We start from the raw sequence: 17,306 nt of genomic DNA on the forward strand, positions 1-17,306 counted from the left end.
TTTTAAAAATTTAATTATATATTATTTTTCAAATTGAGGTACAGTTGACTTACAAGATTATATTAGTTTCAGGTGTACAACAGTGATTCACAATTTTTTATCGATTATACTCCATTCAAAGTTGTGCTAAAATGTTGGCTCTATTGCCTGTGCTGTACCATATATCCTTGTGGCTAATGTATTTTAGACATAGGAGTTGGTTCCAGTTGCCCACTGATCTGAAAAGCATTTGCTTCATGTTCAGTTCAGATTCTACCGCATTTGCTGAGCACCTCTGGGTGCTGTATGCATCATTTCAGGTGTGTTGATTCACCATCTCTCATTTGGGTATAAGGGAGTCCAAGAGCAGGGCGGGCCCCCAGAAAGGGAAGCGGGGACCAGGGTTCCTCAGATGTCCTGTCCCCATGCTCTGAGCGCACCCTCCCGGCCAGAACCACTGGGCCCCCAGGGATCCTGGTAGCAAACCGACTATTTCAGTTACACAGGACAGATGTCACACCTGCTTCTGACACCCGTGGGCTTCAGCCATGAAGGTGTTGATAGTTCTTTGATGCCCACCCCCCCCCCCTTCCAGTGGATAAGCCTCTAAACTTGCCCAAAGCAGGCCCTTTGCTAGGCTGGCCTCCCAATTAGCAGGGATGTGCAGCTTCAGATTCATTTCAACAAACACGATTAGAGAAAAGCGAAGAGCTGCTCAGGCAGTGGCTCAATTACCGCTGCTTGTATTTGATAAAACCAAATTCCAAGATGTCAGAACAATTTCGAGGAGTGTTTATTTCCATGGCCCTCTGCCAGCCTCTGCTGGGAGATGGAAACCCAAGAGGCGGGGTCCCAACCAAGCCGCTGGCTGCGAGTATCCAAGTATACAGTAGTCTATTCAGAGTGGAGATTTACATAATAAGCCCCCTTTAAAAATGATTTAAGCTATTACCTTTTTTGGAAACATGCACTTATTTATATATGATTAAGTGCATTCCCATGGCGCCAAATTCCCAAACTATGAGAATGCGCATTGAAAAAGACCTCCCTCTCGCAATCCAGTTTTTCTCCCCCATGCATCAATGCTATGAGTGTATTATCCATCCTTCCAAAGGTATTCTGTACATATATTAGCAAATACATATGTATTCTTTCTCCCTTTTATACACAAACGGCAACATACTACACACAATGTTCTGCAGTTGCTTTTTTTTAAAATTAATATAGTTTGGAGATTGCATCATGGGCTTCTGCATTTTGTTTATTTACTTTTTTAGTTTCACCGCACTGTTACATGGCTGTGTGATGAGTTTATTTGAGCATTCCCCTGCTGGTGGACATTTAGATGGTTTCCAGTGTTTGTTCCTGCGGCGAGTAACCATATATAATGAACATAAATATGTTTATGTGTGTATTTATGTATACAATAAGTACTCTACATAGGAACCTTCAAGTTTCAAACTTCCAAAGATGCGAACGTACGTTCCATCAACATCAGGCGTAAGTGAAATTGCAGCTTGCCCTCCGTCTCCCATTGTTGGTGGCGACCCTTCAGTTCTACCATCTCCCACCTCCTCTCCTTCCTCCGGTCAGTAACTCTTCTCTCCTGTTCACTCTATGCCAGCGCCTGGGTGCCAGTCATTGTACTGTACTACTGTACTTTTCAAGGTACTGTACTATAAGGTTAAAAATCTCTTTGTGTGTTTGTTTTATATGTATCACTTGTGTGAAAACTATCATAAACCCATTACAGTACAGTATTACAGTATTAATACTGTTACAGTATTATAAACCTATACAGCTGATTGTATTAGCTGGGGACCTAGGCTAACTTTGTTGGACTTATATATATAATTCTCCATGTGTGCTAGTAAAACTATAGGGTAAGTTCCTAGGAATAGAAATGCAGGGCTGAAAGCTATATGCGTTCAAAATAAGCCCCTTTCAAGAAAGTAGGTAGGACCCAACACACTCTTGGAGTGAATTAGAAGTTCAGCCGAGGGACTCGGGGAAGAAAGCCAGGGCAATGCCTCCAGGAATTTCTGGTCACGTTCATCTGGAGAAGGCTCAGTAAGAAGGGTTCCGTTTCCATCTCTGGATTTAAGAAAATGTGCGTGCTTCTCTTGCTTTCCTCCTCCTTCTCGTTCCACCTTCTTCCTCATTTAGCAGAAGAAAGAGGAGAGGAAAAATTAGGTCCAGCCTCAAGGAAAACATGATTTTGATATATACACATTTTAATATCGCCAACTTTCCAATCAGTGAACCCTAACAGGAATGCTGGATTGTCTGCATCTTTTTTCGTTCACGCTCACAAGAAGGCAGAAGTTTGTGCCAAAGATAATACGTAAACTGCTGTTGTATCCATGGAGGTTTGTATCTGGTTCTCACTGCGAATTTCCAGCACAACGCTTGTGATGTGTCTGAAGACATCAAATCATGACATCAGTAATTACTATTAGCAGAGTGCTTGCCAAAGCGGCTGAGCAGCCTTCACTTGGTTCTTATTTTAATATTGTATTTTTGGATAGGTATTGCCTGCAGAATTCAAAGGTACCAAGGGCATGGGTATGTAACTTCTCAACAAGGATTGAGATGATAAGAGTTTTCTGCTTTATCGACCATTTGCCAAGAAAAAAAAAATAAAAAAAGAGCAGCAGGCGATGCTGCTCTGCAGGTGTTTGGACACCTTAGTTTCTCGCTGCAAAGATGCACAGGAAAGCCTCTGTCTCCTCTAGCTCAGGCCCAGGGCTGGGTCTCCTTGGTCTGCTGAGTCCAAGGTCACTTTTTGTGAGTGACCTTTGACCCTGTGACACCGGGAGGAGTCGGGACTGCGCAGAGTATCGATGGGCCATGGAATCAGGATAAACGTTCATTCCAGACCGTCTAAAGCAGAATTCTAGGGGTGTCCCTGGTGGTCCAGTGGCTAAGACTCCATGCTCCCAATGCAGGGGACCCGGCTCAGTCCCTGGTCAGGGAACTAGATCCCACGAGCTGCGACTAAAGATCCCATGTGCGGCACAGCCAAAATACTTATTAAAAAAAAAAAGAACTGTACCATCTTGAAGACCTTTCTCAGGCATCCTGAGGGTACCCCTTCCACGTTTCCCAAGGCCCATCTTGATACATTGAACACAGCCACTTTCTGCCAGGCTGTCTTTGTTTTTCTCATTCATTTCCTTAAATAATTAATAAATCAATGCACAAATAATAAAAACAACAGCAACAACCAAAAAAAAAAAAAAAGAAAGAAAAAAAAAAACCCAACCCAAACAATCCAAACCAGAACAGTTACGGTAGCTGAAAATGCTGAGGAGACTGTGTCCTTTTCCTTATGATGTTTATGCCTGTTCCACATCAGGCCCCGGGTGAATTTTTCCCCCACTGCAGTCAACATGCATAATGACAATCTTATTTATGACAGGAGACATGTTTTTGTTTTAAAACAACTGACAGAGCTGCGAGATGGGGAACGACAAGAAAGTGCGATTGGGTGGGTGGGCTGGGGGAGGCGGGTAGGAGGCTGGTGAAGGAGAACGGCATTTTCTTGATTAAAAATCTGGAATCCATCCTTTACTTGTGGAGCAAGTGAGGAAAGGCGTCCAGGAAGAACGCTGGGGTGGGGACGTGACGTAACGACAGTCCTCTGAGGTCTGGACAAGGGGGCTTGGGTGGCCTTTGAGCTGCTTCTGATTGGGGGGTGTCAGAAGGGACCACATGTATGAAGGTGCAGAGACAGTGTGAACAGGAGAAAGGTGAATTCTGCTCTCCAGCCCACCTCTCCCTGGGGGTCTCCAGTCAGCTCAGCAAGCATCCAGGAGCCCCTAGAGGTCTGCCCTTGATGTACTGACTCCCAGTCCAGGCAGAGAAGTGAACCCAGATGCCCTGGGAATCTTGGGAGAACAGGGAAGTTTGTACAGATGGCTCTTTCCCCTCGGGTTTAGGGAAGAGAAATACAATGTTCTCACCTGTGTTTGAGGAGCTGGCGCTTTCCTCTGGCCAGCCCCTGGGAGTTGTAATCTCCTTAGAGCTGTTCCTTCCTAAAAGTCTGGAGGGGAAATGGTAAAAGATGAAGCCTGACCAGGAGAGGAGAAATAGCAAAATCAAGAATGATCTAGAAAGTGGAAAGAAAGAAAGAACTTGGATGAGAAATAAGTTAATGACTCCACGGTAAGAGTAACTTGAAAAAAAATCTCCCATAGGAAACAGTTTTATGGCTACCAAAGGGAAAAGGGGGTGGGGGAGGAGCAAATTAGGAGGTTGGGATTAGCAGATACAAACTACTCTTGTGAAATAAGTAAGCAACAAGATCCTACTGTATAGCACAGGAAACAATAGTCAATGTCTTGTAATAAACCATAATGGAAAAGAAAAAACAAAGTCTCTGGAGATAGTGATCATCAGATCCAGGGCTTGAGGAAAGGAATTAGAGTACTCCTGGCGTATCTTATTAGAATCTGTGTGTGTGTGAGTGTGTGTGTGTGTGTGTGTGTGGTTGGGGGGGTCTGTGTGTGAAGGGAAGGGTTGGCCAGAGGCAGCTAACTCCACTGAAGGATTGTTAGCTGTTTCTCTCCTTGATTTCTGGACATGCTTAAGTTGATATGGACATGATATGGACATGAGTTTGAGCAAACTCTGGGAGACAGTGAAGGACAGGGAAGTCTGGCGTGCATACCATAGGGTTGCAGAGAGTCAGACATGACTTACAGCGATTGAACAGCAACAGTGTTGATATGGGGTCCATCGGACCACTGGGTTGATTCAACCAGCTTTTCCTTTCTGAGATTGGCAGTGATACAGCTCTGGGCAACAAAGGCAGGCAGCCCGGGTCTCCAGGGCCCTGCACCCAGGAGCCTGCCCATGCCCAGTCGTGGGGCCAGGCCGCCCCCACTTCTTTAGCTCAGACTTGCATAGGATAGATGGTTAAAGCATCGCGTCAGCTCCTTCTTTAGGGACATAAATTCAGACCTTCTTAAAACACCACCCCCAAACCACCCTGCAAACAAAGCTGAACACTGGTTTCTTAAACCCCAATATATTTTGCCAAATAAGAGAGTGTTAATACGCCTCCCTCCCCCTCTCCGAATGAATTGGATTACTTAAAGCATCTTTTTGGAGACGTCAGCAGTTTAATAGAGGCAATAAGTCAGGGCTGCCCTTGTGTTTTATTTTTCTGCCAGTATTTAGTTAATTAAAGAATGCAAATTAAAACACCTTAATTTATATAATATCAATATCAACGCCTTAAAACATTTGGCATAACTGCTCTGGCACGTCCCTTACATAAACTCTTCAGAACAGTGCTAATAAAAATGAAAAAGGTTGTAAATCACATTTAATTTATTCATCTTCTGTTTGGTACCAAAGTGTATGCCAAAATCAAGTTATTTATGAGCACGTCATAACAATAGGCACTTTTGTTGGTTGCAAACGACACAAAAGGTTTCTCTGAGGGATGTGTGTTTTAATTTGGAAATGTCTCCAGGTGCCTCTATTTTCTGGGCTCTGATTTCTCAAATTGCTAAAATTTTCGCACCCAGAAAAAATAGATTTAGATATTGGAAAACATATAGAGCCTAAAAATATGGTGACATCTGCTCAGAAAGACACCTGCAACCATCTGTGTGTAGATAGATGTATACACCAGACGTCCTATGGCACTTGAGTCTTCTGGTGAGATAAAAGGTTGGTGATTTATATCTGATTTCTTAAATATTCCATTAAGAGGATTATCTCACAGGAGGCTTGGATACAGATGCCATTGGAAGGGATTTGGTGCAAGCCTGCTTTTTGAGAAGCGACCCCATGGACTGTAGCCCTCCAGGCTCCTCTGTTCATGGAATTCTCCAGGCAAGAATACTGGAGTGGGTTACCATGCCCTTCTCCAGGGGATCTTCCTGATCCAGGGATTGAACCTGCGTCTCCTGCATTGCAGGCAGATTCTTTACCCTCTGAGCCACCAGGAAGCCCCTAAACAGAGATGAACTGCATGTATTTGAATAAATAGCCAAACACCCATCTTCCTCTTTCCCCTCCTTTGCTGATATACCTTTCTTTCTCTGGTGGTTAGGAGCCTAGAGTACATTTTTTTCAAACCTGGAGGAAGAATAGGAGGTGGCACTCAGGAGTCCCAAGGGATGGTGTGCTCTCTCTGCGGCCCATGGTGAAGCTCCCTAATGCAATTAACCTTTTTAAACTCACTACTTTACCCAGCTTTCACCTCCAATCTTTACTCAGTGCTCTGTGGATCTCAGGGCATGTGGGACAGTGAACAGAAGTTCTAGAAAAACCCTCTCCATCCTGAAAACCCCAAGCAAATGCAAAGCTCTAGCCAACTGGTGGCTCCTCCACATGGGCACGAAGAGCCCAGTACAATCCTGTGCCCTGTTTTATTCATTATCTTTTTTTCTTTATCTGTTAACCATCTTGAGATACCAGTTAGCTTCCCTTGCACCAAGGTGCCCAGAACTCACAGGAGCTCCGCCAGATATTCTAAAATTTAAGGGAAATGCATTTCTTGGATATCATAACTAGTAGCTCAAGGGGGTTAACAATTTCAACATTAAACTGAGTTACATTCAGTTTGATTATGTCAGTTCTTGGGAACCTGGGTATTCATTATCTTTAAACCATTTTTATTTGTTTTATTTATGTCTGTGCTGGGTGTTTGTTGCTATGCACGGACTTTCTCCGGTTGTGTGTGAGCTTCTCGTTGGGGTGGCTTCTCTTGTGGAGCACTGGCTGTGGGGTGAGAGGGCTTCAGTAGTCATGGCTCACGGGCTCTAGAGCTCAGGTTCAGTGGTTATGGCAAAGAGGCTCAGTTGCCCTGTGGCATGTGGAATTTTCCTGGACCAGGGATCAAACTCATGTCCCCTGCATTGGCAGGCAGATTCTTTACCACTGGACCACCAGAAGTCAGTGAACATGAACATTACAAACTTGGTATAAGAGGTGGAATATTGGCATTCCTCAGTTGGGATGATGATGCAGAACTGGCAAGTGGCATCTGTCTGTGATCTTAAGAGTCATGGGTCCTGGGCTGCCACTGGGGTTGTGGGGAGGCCCTGCAAAACTCCAAAGGAAATGGGTCCTGAAGTCTCTCTTTCTGATCTTAAAAACACTGAGGACCTCCTTGAAAACACCGATAGACACTGGTTCCATCTGGAGCTCGTGGGATGCTCTGGTTTTCTCAGTGGTTACCTAGAAACTCACACTCTTTCAGGTGTATGTTTCTTTATTTGAGGGTGGGGGAGGGGGTGTACCAAGCAGAGCCAGAGAAGGTCTTAAAAGTTAGCTGCCCTCTCATTCCCTCTCAAAATTCCCCCCCCTTGACCCCCCAGTGTCTCACTGGGTCATGGGAAAGAAGAGTCTGTTGTGGCAGACAGCCTAGCTCGAGGGGGTGAGCTGAGCTCTGAGGATGTCTGGCATCACAGTCCCTCGGTGGTAGGACTGGTGGGTGGTCTGTAAGCACTTTCTTGACATGTTGGTGCTGAGCCTATGTATCCTTGTGTGTGATCGTGGACATGTTTCTCTCTTCTTTTTTCTTGCCACATGTCATCCTTAATAGCAAATTTTTACCTTTTATACTTATTTGTATTTCTCTTGCCTCCATAAAAGATTTGAGGTCCCTTACTATTCAAAACACAGATACAGTATGACCAGAAGCCATAAACACAAAAGTAACAAGATCAGGGCCAAGGACAAAGGAGGAAGGGGGAGGAAGAAGCAGAGTAATTGCACCAGAGAGGGAAAGCTTCAATTTAGGAAAGCAAACGCAATGGAGAACAAAACCCAGCTCCCAACTCCCTGGCACCTTGGTGGGCAGTGGTCAGCTACTGTAATAACCGGATGAGCGCACCTCAGGGGTAGGCTGAAATGCCTGCTGGGGGCTCGGTGCTCGGTGAGCTGGTCCAGCTATTGCATCTCTTGAAATCTCTGCTTCCTCACCTATAAAATGAAGATTCACTTGCCCATGATAGCGGTCTTAAAGGAAAGGGAAGTGAAGTCGATTCAGTCGTATCTGACTCTTTGCGACCTCCTGGACTGTAGCCTGCCAGGCCCCTCCATCCATGGGATTTTCCAGGCAAGAGTACTGGAGTGGGTTGCCATTTCGTTCTCCAGATAGCAGTCTTGGGAGAATGCAATTCAGTGATGAGGACAGTAGCTCACTTAGCGTGGACTATGCAGTCTCTCTTCTAAGTGTTTTTTTTTTTTTCTTCTAAGTGTTTTGCACAGACAAATTTAATCAATTCTAAGGGTTTTTTTTTTTTGCATTTTTAATATCTCTGACATTGATTTCTTAAAAAAGCATTGTATCACAGATTATTTTTTTGGTTTTCTTTCTTTTTTTTCCTACTTATTTCTATTAGTTGGAGGCTAATTACTTTACAATATTGTAGTGGTTTTTGTCATACATTGACATGAATCAGCCATGGATTTACAAGTATTCCCCATCTCGATCCCCCCTCCCACCTCCCTCTCCACCTGATTCCTCTGGGTCTTCCCAGTGCACCAGGCCTGAGCACTATCACAGATTATTTTGCAGCATTTTTCTTTCATTGTTGGACCTGAAATAATGTTGTAATGTAGATGATTAGATGAAATGTGTTATTAACTCATTCAGTCCTTACAATAACTTTATGAGGTGGGTGGTGTTTTTGTCCCATTTTACAGATGAGGAAGCTGAGGCAATGTAAGACTTAAATGATTTGTCCGAGGGCAAGCAGTGGAACTAGGAGTATATCCTGGGCTGTTTGACTGTACTGCCACACCACACTGTGGCCTTTCATCAAATAGTTCAGCTGTAATCATTTCAACAAAAATTTCACAGTTATGTACCAGAATGTACTTACCTGGTCCCTCTTAATGGCTGTGTTTTCTGAATGTTCTATTGTTATATGAAGTAATGCTGATACTATTATTACACATGTATTTGTACAAATGTTCCTCACACACCTGTTTATTGTCATCTGACTTTGCTTGTAAAATATGTAAAGACAAATTACGTAGACAAATTTATCCATCATTTCTATTATGACTTCTGAGCCCTGATTTTTATGCTTTAGAAAGGTTTCCACTCTGCAGTTATAGAGTACAATGACTCATTTGTGAAAAAATATATATATTTTTTTGAAAGTTTTTTTTTTTTTTTTTTTTACTGTTAATAGAATTACAGTATGATCCAGCAATTCCATTCCTGGATGTAGATCTGAAGGAAATGAAAGCACTAACTTGAAAATATACACGCACCACAATGCTTCCAGAAGCATTATTCACAACAGTCACAAAATGGAAGCAACTTAAATATTCATCAACAGATGAATGGATAAAGGATGACATGTGGTACATATGTACAATGGACTATTACTGAGACATAAAAAAGAATGAAATGTTTCCATTTGTAACACCATGGATGGACCTAGAGGGTATTATCCTTAGTGAAGTAAGTCAGACAAAGATAAATACTGTATATTGTCACATATACGTGAAATCTAAAAAATAAAATGAATGTATATAACAAAACAGAAACAGACTCACATATATAGTAAACAAACTAATGGTTACTAGTGGGGAGAGGGAAGGAAGGAGGGGCAAGAAAGGGGTAGAGACCCACAGGTACAAACTACTATGTATAAAATAAACAAGCTACAAGGATATATTGTACAGCAGGAGGAGGACTATAGCTAATATTTTATAATAACTTAAAGTGGTGTATAATTATAAAAATACTGAATCACTATATTTAACATCTGAAAGTAGTATAATATTGTGAATCAGCTATGATAAAACATTTTTTTTTCGGGGACCTCCCTGGTGGTCCAGGTGCTAAGACTCTATGCTCCCAATGCAGGGGTCCTGGGTTCGATCCCTGGTCGGGGAACTAGATCCCACATGCCGCAACTAAGATGGAAAATCCTGCATGCCACAACTAAGACCTGGTGCAGCCAAATAAATAAATATTTTAAAATTTCACTTTGCACACTGGGACTATAAGATGCAAAGACATGTACTTGCCCATGGACTCCAGTGAGGGGACCAAAATATAAACAGATCATTATATTGTGGGACGCTAAGCACAACCAGGAAACATATCCAAAGCAGAGAGGCAGAGAAGGAAGAGACAGTTAGTTGCTTGAAAGCCTCTGCCCTGGGGCTTGGCCCTGTAGAAGAAGCTGCCCCTCCAGCAGGTCAGGAAGGGACATGTGTTTTCTTGCCTCTGAGAGGAGTGTGTAGGTGACTTCAAATGATAGGTGACAAGCTTCAATACCAGAGAACCAAATGCAGCAGCTCTTAAGGGAACACCATGTTCTCAGGCAAGACTTGGAAGCAGGCAAGACTCTGGGGGCAGAGACAGAGGGAGAGGTTCAGCCCCTCGGTGCTAGGGCCCGAGGCTATGTCCCTGGACACCCAGACCAGGAAGGTGGGGAGCTGGGACAGGGCTTGGAAAGAGGGAAAACGAAAAAAGAAAAATGGGAAGGAACCAGCTGTTAGGCGTAAGAAAATGCAGCTTCCAAAGGAATGGGACAGGGACTCCCCTGGTGGTCCAGTGGCTAAGACTTCCAGATCCCAATGCAGGAGCTTGGGGTTTGATCCCTGGTCAGGGAACTACACACCACAAGCCACAGCTAAGAGTTTGCACGCCACAACTAAAGACCCTATATGCCACAAGAAAAATTGAAGATCTGGAGTGCCAAAACTAAGACCTGGCATAGTCAAATAAATAAATAACAATAATTAAAAAGCAACAAAGGAACAGTTTAATAGTCTCTAGGCTACAGTGGGGGTGGCGAAGGAAGGAGCAGACTTGGAGGGCGATACCTGAGTTTGAGAGCCAATTCTGCCTCTTGGGAACATGTTATCCTTTGACTCTCAATTTTAGCACCTTCTAATGGGCATAACAACATCCCACTTACTACCTCACACGGTGGTTAAAGGACCAATTAAGATAATATATGTGAAATTACTTTCCAAACTCCGCAATGCTATGCAAATGTGAGTTATTACGATGCCTTTCTAGCCAGGGTATCTACTCTTTCACTTCCTGGCCCAATGATCTTGTTTCAGTTACTACACAGGAAGAAGAGAAACACAGGGAACAGGCTTCCCACAGTCACTAAAGCAGCTTGAAGCTGGCTGGGGTGGGGTGGGGGGTCCTCACTGACCCCTGACTTAGTGAGGAAGCCTGAGGAAACCGTTCCGGAGTCCAGGGGCTCTGCCCCATGGGTGGGGATGAAGTGCCAGCCTTCAATACTCAAAATCTTTAACACAATAAAGCCGCTATGATTACAGGCTCTTGTGGCCCAAAGAGGAATGGGATGGACAGCCCACTGGACCTGAGGCCCTGCCCTGCTCCCTGGATGGCCATTACACCAGTGCAGCGAGGAGGGGTCCCAGGGTGCTCCCAGCTGAGGCCTCGCCGCCTGCAGCCTGAGAAGGGACGGGGCGGCTGTCCCGGCGACGGGTGTCAACAGGCCAGGCCGGGGTCCGCAAAAGCCAGCTTCACCTCGTGGGGCCTTTCCCAGCAGAAGGAAGTGCGGGGGGAAAGAGGAGCAGTAGGCAGAGGCCACGAGCTGGGGAGTCAAGAGAACAGAGGAGAGTTGAAACAGAGAGAGGAAGTGAGGACAAGGAGGAAGAAGTGAGCGGAAGCCAGGGGGCCCAGCAACAATCGGAAGAACAAAGAAGCGGTTCCGGTTCGCAGGCCCGGCCTCCCCCCTCCCCCAACCCCCACCGCTCCCCTCCCCACCACCATACTGTGGACCAGTTCTCAGCATCTCAGGCTCCCCTCCACGCCTCATCCTCCTGGGAGACCGGCCGGCCCTTCCGAGCAGGGCCTGCCTTCCTTGGCAGCAGACAAAAGGCCATTTCTGAGTTGCACAGAAAGACGTGTTACTCTGCCAGCGGGGCCGGGTCAGGGATGCCGGGCCCAATCCTCGGGCGAGGGGAGCGCGGGCAGAAGGGGGGCTGTCAATCACCGGGAGCCCTCCGTGAAAGGGGCCCCTTGTCAACTTCCCCCGCCTTTGAAGTGCCTGGGATGGAGGTGCTCAATTAAAAGCCCATCAGTCTGTAAGTAAATCAACGCCTATCAGGCTTGTCACATCAAACAAACGATTATTACCCCAGCCCGCCCACCCCATTAATCTGGCTGTTCCTTCTCGACGGCTCAGGGTCAGGGCACCGTAAATCCTGTCCTGGATCGTAGCCACCTGGATCGGGATGAAAGCGCTGGCGCCACGAGCTCCGTTCCCAGGGTCTCCTGGAGGATGGAGGCTAGAGGAGAACCCGGGGACAGAAAAGGAGGCAGGGACACGGGGCAACGTGCAGAGGCCTGGAGCCGGACAGAGGGAGACACACAGAGAGAGGCAAAAAGAAATTGAAGGAGCTGAAAAAAGAGATGGAGAGAGCGCCCGGGAGAATAGACCCAGGTAGACATCATTGGAAGACACCCAGAGGGGTTGAAATAGGTGCCATAAAAACTCACCCAGAACGTTAAGAATGAACAGATGCTTCTAGAAGACACGGAGGTGTCTGGGGGAAACTTCTGGTCACTGGGTTCTGTGCCTCAGTGTCTTAGGCTCCTCCCATCCCCAGGACAGCCCCCGCCAATGTGGCTCAGCCAAGGGAAGGGGGGTGCTTTGCTGACGGATAGATGCCCTGTAGGGGACATCTCAATATGCAGTGACCAGAAGTGGAACTTTCTGCAGTGAAAGGATCTGAACAGACAAGCTGGACTGAGTGTCGAGTTCTGATGCTCTGATGAGCGAGGCCCCCAAGAACCAGTTTCATTCCAGGGCATTTCTTCCATGCTCCGTGGGCTGTGTTGTAGGCTCTCTCTGCTCCTGACATCAGCCTCTGGCTTTCCCCGGGGCAGACCCGAAGGAGGAGGCGGGGAGGAAGAAGAGAGGACAGCACAGCTGTGTTTTGAGCTTGAAGGAGCCGCCGGGTAGGAGGTGAAGGACTGGGGAAGAGAGAGGAAGGGGGTTAGTGTCCACTGTGGAGGAACAAGGCCTGCTATTTAAGGGCCGGCAAGAACAGTCTTTCCCCAGAAGTCTGTTCCAGAAGGTGCCTCGAGGCGTAGCTCACCCTGGCTCGTGATGTTGCCTATCTGAAAAGGGCCATCAGTGCCTTCCCCACTGCTAGAAGAATAATTCCCCAAGAAAACCAGAGGTGGACATGAAGCAGGGGAGACTGAGGAAGGGAACGTCCTTCCCTCTCCCCACCACAAAGCTGGATGTTGGTGGTGACTTCTTTTTAAAAATTTTTTAAACCTATTTTTAATTGGGGGATAATTGCTTTATGCTGATGACTTCTTACAAAACAAAGAAAGAAAATCCTGAAAGAGGAAACTGGACCTCTATCTTACCCCCTACACAAAAATCAACTCAAACTGGACTAAGGATTTGAACATGGTACAAACTACTAGGTATAAAATAAGCTACAAGGAGATACTGTACAGCACAGAGAATATAGTTAATATTTTATAATAACTTTAAATGGAATGTAAGCTATAAAAACATTGAATAACTACGTTGTTCACCTGAAACTAATATAATTTGCAAGTCAGCTATACTTCAATAATTAAAAAAAAATTTGAACTTAAGGCTGAAGCTCTAAAACTCCTAGAAAAAGCCTAGGTGGTAAGTTCCTTGATATCAGTCTTGGTGATGATTTTCTGGGTTTGACATGGAAAGCAAAGGCAAAAAAGGCAAAAATAAGCAAACAGGAATTACAAACTAAAAAGCTTCTACATCCCAAAGGCAACCATCAACAGAATGGAAAGACAATCTAAGAATGGGAGAAAAGACTTACAAGTCACATATCTGATAAGGAGTTAATATCCAAAGCATGAAAGAATTCATACAACTCAATAGCAAAAACTCAAAAAATCTGATTTAAAAAAATAGAGAAATTGAGTAGACATTTTTCCAAAGAAAACAAACAAATATTCAACAGGCACATGAAAAGGTGCTTAGTATCACTAATCATCAGGGAAGTACAAATCAAAACCACAAGGGAAAATCATCTTTTAGAGTGGCTGTCATCAAAAAGACAAGAGGTAAGTGCTGGCAAGTATGTGGAGAAAAGAGAACCCTTATGCACGCTTACTGGGAATTAAATTGGTGCAGCTACAATGGAAACAGTATGGAAGTTCCTCAAAAGTTAAAAATAGAACTACCATGTGATCCAGCAATTCTACTTCTGGGTGTATATTGAAAGGAAATGAAAACAGGATCTTCAGCAGGTGCCTGAACTCCCATGTTCACTGCAGCCTTATTTTCCATAGCTGAGACAGGGGAACGACCTAAGGGTCCATCAGTGGATGATCGGATAAAGCAGATATGGTATCTATATCTATATATTTATATCTATGAAATATATAGGTATATTAGCTATAAGATATATAGGTATATATAGAAGATATATGGGGTTTCCCGGTGGCTCAGTGATAAAGAATCCACCTGCAGTGTAGAAGCTGCAGGAGACGCGGGTTCAATCCCTGAGTTGGGAAGATCCCCTGGAGGAGGGCGTGGCAACTCACTTCGGTATTCTTGCCTGGAGAATCCCCATGGACAGAGGAGCCTGGTAGGCTACAGTCCATAGGGTCACAAAGAGTCGGACACGACTGAAGTGACTTATCATGCACGCATGCACGCATACATCAGTTACATCTCAATAAAGCTGGATGGGGGGAAAGAAAATTCTCGAAGACACTCAAAACATTTACAATCAACCCTATCCTCCCCCAGATTGTGTGATAGGAAATGCTCACTGCAAATCCCAAAAGCAGGCTACCACCACTGCAGCCACAGGCTTGGGCCAGTGGGCAGGGTTTTCTCTCAAGCTAGCTGCCCACCACTCTACTGTAAACTACTCCTTCTGTCATCGAGACCCAGCAGTGCAGCAGCAAGTTTCTTATTCCTTTGAGTTGATAGACATGTTGACCCATTGTAAGTGTCAGCCAGACCATTTACACAGTTGAGAAATTGGATATAGATACTTTACAGTGTGGGAGAGTTGTCTGTCCTTTATATTTTCATTCATTCAACCAAAATGTGGTATTTACCAACTTACAAGTCTTTTTCTAAGTCCCAGGAATATAGCAGTGAGTTTGATGGGCAAGTTCAAGGGATATGTGCATGCTTTTTTAAAGAACTGGAGTGTTTGACATCATGTTTATTTATATTGTCTACCTGATGCAAAGAACTGACTCATTGGAAAAGACCCTGATGCTGGGAAAGATTGAAGGCAGAAGGACAAAGGGATGACAGAGGATGAGATGGTTGGCATCACCGACTCGATGGACATGAGTCTGAGCAAGCTCCAGGAACTGGCGATGGACAGGGAAGTGTGGCGTGCTACAGTCCATGGGGTTGCAGAGAGTTGGACATGACTGAGTGACTGAACTGACTGACTGATGCCCTCATCACATAGGTATTTGCTGAGCATCTATTATGTCTATGTAATGTGGACCACAAGGAAGGCAAGGAAGAATCAGAAACTAATTCTGTCTTCCCAGAGGAGAGGTAAGATACACCTCACAAATAAATCAAGTGCATAGTTTAAGGTGGCAGGTGCCATAAGCCAAGAAAGGACAGGAAAAACTTCAGAGAGAAAAGATAATTTATTCAGGTTCCTCCTTTCTTAGTGAAGGTATGGGATGAAGGCACATGTTAACTGTCCTATCATGGCAACTTTCAAATCCACTCCGTAATATGGTACAGTGTTGGCTTTATTTATTTTTTATTGCTGGTGTTATTGAAGGTAATGGCAACATGGTTGATTGTCGTTGTTACTGAGGATACATCATTATACCCTTCTCTAGGAGGCAGGTGTTAAAACACTGAAATTCCATTTCGGGCCTTGTTGGGAGTTGGGTATGGTTGAGAACTCCCAGAAATTGGAGATGTGCCTCTCACAGGAGGCAGAGTGCTGCAGAGGTTAAGTGAATGCGCTCTGAAACCAGACTGCAATTCAAAACCTGCCTTCCGAGGCTTGCTCTCACGCTTGCCTGCTGTGAGGCCACGGGCAAATCAGTTGAACTCCCTGTGTGTGTTTCTCCATCTGTTAAATTGGGGTGATCACAGTACCGGCCTCATAGGGTTATATGACAATTAAATGCATGTAAAGCATTCACAACAGTGCTCGACAGACAGTGTCGTGTGTACTCAATAATGCCTGTCATTATTATTGCTCAGTCTCATACAAAGTGGATTCTTGAAGGGACAATCAGCATGATGCTCGGAGGACACTTATTCAATTAATGCAACTGTCTTCCTGTATTTAAATATCTCTGAAGGTCATTTATATGAATTTAGTTTACAAATTCTTCCTGCGTGCAGCACATGCATTCTAAATATTTGAGTAGTTTTTTTACTAAAATGATTTTTGTTCACATTTAATGTAATATCTGATACATACAAAAGGGTATAGGTTTGCATCCAGTATGTAAATTTAAAGCATCTGTGTGCTTTCCTGTCCTGTTTCCTGATCTGTCCTCCAGAAGTGACCACTATCCTGAATCCTGAATACTTTAAAAAAAAAAAAACTTAAAAAAAATCAAAGTATAACGTACATCACAGTAAACCCCACAGAAGTTCAGTGTGGAGCTTGATTCCTTTTAGAAAGTATGCACTTATGTAACTATACCTAGATCAAGATATGACCTGTTACTGATACTCTACCAGCTTCTCTGACATCCCTTTTCATCCTCTTTCACCACAAGGTAACCACTGTGCTGAATCATGTCACCGGAAATTAATTTTGGAATTATTATGTATGTATCCTTATGTCTGGGTTTCCCTTGTGGCTCAGACCGTAAAGAATCTGCCTGCGATGCGGGAGACCCAGATTTGATCCCTGGGTCAGGAAAATCCCCTGGAGAAGGGAATGGTAACCCACTCCAGTATTCCTAGCTGGAGAATCCCGTGGATGGAGGAGCCTGGCAGGCTACAGTCCACGGGGTGGCAAAGAGCTGGACACGACTGAGTGACAAACACTTTCACTTACTTCATCCTTGTGTCTACCTCCTTTCAGTCAGCATTGTATCTGCAAGATTCATCCATGTTCATCTCTCCGTGTGTATTAGTTGTTCATTCTTCTTCAGTGGTTGAGTAATATTCCATTGTGTGAACAAACCACTCAGTTGATTCATTCATTCTACTGTTAATAGACATTTGGGTTGTGTCCATTTCTTGGTGGTTATAAATAAGGCTGCCGTGAACTTTCCTGCATATGTCTTTTGGCACATGTGTGTACTCGTTTCTGGTAGGTATAAGAGGAGTGTAATTATTGTGTCATAAAGTATGAACATATTATAATAGATACTTCCAAAC

At 44.5% G+C, this 17,306-nt stretch overlaps 1 long non-coding RNA gene across 2 annotated transcripts; it reads right to left on the reverse strand.

Annotated features, from left to right (window-relative positions):
- Positions 1-1,219: 1,219 nt before the first annotated feature.
- LOC110138058 (uncharacterized) lies at positions 1,220-12,677 on the reverse strand. Of its 2 annotated transcripts, none has more exons than XR_002314100.2 (3): positions 12,455-12,677; positions 3,945-4,090; positions 1,220-2,132 (listed from the first exon to the last, which is right to left on the reverse strand). It is a non-coding gene; the product is annotated as an uncharacterized lncRNA (long non-coding RNA). The 2 variants fall into 2 exon arrangements; XR_011485228.1 differs by lacking the exon at positions 12,455-12,677 and adding an exon at positions 11,728-12,021.
- Positions 12,678-17,306: the final 4,629 nt, after the last annotated feature.

The sequence above is a fragment of the Odocoileus virginianus genome, chromosome 32, assembly GCF_023699985.2.
Source record: "Odocoileus virginianus isolate 20LAN1187 ecotype Illinois chromosome 32, Ovbor_1.2, whole genome shotgun sequence".
NCBI classification, from domain to species: domain Eukaryota; kingdom Metazoa; phylum Chordata; class Mammalia; order Artiodactyla; family Cervidae; genus Odocoileus; species Odocoileus virginianus.